Consider the following 2027-nt stretch of genomic DNA (forward strand, 5'->3'; position numbering starts at 1 on the left):
CAGGGAATTTCACCTCCTAAATATATTTCAAATCCCTCTAAGTTTTCAACCTACCTTTTTTGTTTTGTTTTGTTTTGTTTTTTGGGGGTGCTGGGAATCAAACTCAGGACCTTGCTCTTGCCAAGCAGGCACTGTGCCACTGAGCTAAATCCCAAGCCCTATCTTCCTCATTTCTATGACTTAGCTTAAGTCCTCTTCATTTCTCACCTGGATTATCACATTCTTTTCTCAACTCTTTCCCATATCTCCTCTTTCCGCTTTCAAACCTTTCAATATAATTCTTTGTGTTCCCATTTGCAGTTGAACAATCTTTCTTACATGCATATGAAAACATGTTATTCCATTGCTTAAAACCTTTTGGTGTGCAAGGTAAAGTCCCAAAGCCCTAAGATGATTGGCAAGGCCCTGGATCATCTGTCCACTGTCTTTCTTTCCAGCCCCTCTTCCACCACTCTTTTCAATGAATTCTCTGTTCCTGAGCTGTTTCACAGGCTAAGGTCTTCTAGCACAGGTTTCAGCTCTGCCATTGTATAAGCCAACTACTGCTGGGGCTGGATGACAGTAGCTAACCTCTGAACATAGCTAAATTGGTAGCCTGGCCATAAATTACTCATATTGGGGTAAAGATGCATCTTGTGAAGAGTTGAAAATTCCACTTATGCCACTATCTTTTCTAAGCAATTGATTCTCCTCTGATGAAAATCATCAATTTTATATTTCATGTAAAATTAAGAGCTGGAAGCCAGGCATGGTGGTGTACACCTGTAATTTCAGCATTCTGGAGGCTGAGGCAGAAAGATTGAGAATTTGAGTCTTGCCTGGGTAAAAAATATGAAGGATTAGGGCTATAGTTCATTGTGATGGTACTGAATTCAGTCCCCATTGCCTAAATAAATAAAACAAAAACTAAAAGGAGGAGAAGGCAGATTTCTCTACCCTAGCAATTAAAAAAAGACTTAAGGAAATATTGTTTGTAGTACTCCTAAACAGTGACGTTAACTGGATTACTGAAATACTGGGACTTAGACTCGGACAGGCCTGATACCTGACACTTCCATTTACCAAATGTTTGGTGTTGGATAAGTGACATAAGCTCCTGACTTCTGGGGTTTGTGGAGTGGCTTCATCTGCTGCTGCCTTTCTCAAACAAGTTAGAGCATCTTATGTCTTTTGCCTGCCTCCAGCCCAGTCTTTTAAAAACCAAACACCATGACTTCAATTAAGCTGCAGCATTCTGATGGAGAGATATTTGAAGTTGATGTTGAAATTGCCAGTCTGTGACAATCAAGACCATGTTGGAAGATTTGGGGATGGATGATGAAGGAGATGATGACCCAGTTCCTCTACTAAACGTTAATGCAGCAATACATGAAAGGTCACTCAGTGGTGTACCCACCATAAGGATGACCCTCTTCCTCCTGAGGATGATAAGAACAAAGAAAAGTGAACAGATGATATCCCTGTTTGGGACCAAGAATTCCTGGAACCCTTTTTGAACTTATTCTGGCAGCAAACTACCTAGACATCAAGGATTTGCTTGATGTTACATGCAAGACTGTTGTCAATATGATGAAAGGGAAAACTCCTGAAGAGATTCACAAGACCTTTAATATCAAAAATGACTTTACTGAAGAGGAGGAAGCCCAGATACATAAGGTGTGAAGAGAAGTGAAATGTTGTATCTGATACTGCAACACTATAAGGATTGTCCCAAATACTAGTTGCACGGCTCTACTTACATTGTTAATATTAGATAAACAATAGACAAACACAAAACAATTATATTAGTATAATATTGCCTTATTGCATGTGTTTGCATTTGTTACAGATTCCAAACGAATGGTTGAATTTCTTTTAGTCTGAACAAAAGTTGCTATTTTCTTTACTCTCAATAAAACTAAACTGTGGGTTCTCTATGAAAAAGGGGGGACTGTGAAAGTCTGTATCTTACATGACTATTTTGAGGATGAAATAAGATATAAAATATCAAGGCTTCTAGAGTATTTTAACCATACTAGTATATTTTA

The 2027-nt window shown here is 38.6% G+C and overlaps 1 pseudogene; it reads left to right on the forward strand.

Moving 5' to 3' along the window:
- Positions 1-1209: 1209 nt before the first annotated feature.
- Positions 1210-2027, forward strand: part of LOC111818893 — a 4449-nt pseudogene continuing 3631 nt past the window's right edge.

This window comes from Octodon degus, unplaced genomic scaffold, assembly GCF_000260255.1.
Source record: "Octodon degus isolate 3935 unplaced genomic scaffold, OctDeg1.0 scaffold00107, whole genome shotgun sequence".
Taxonomy (NCBI): Eukaryota; Metazoa; Chordata; class Mammalia; order Rodentia; family Octodontidae; genus Octodon; species Octodon degus.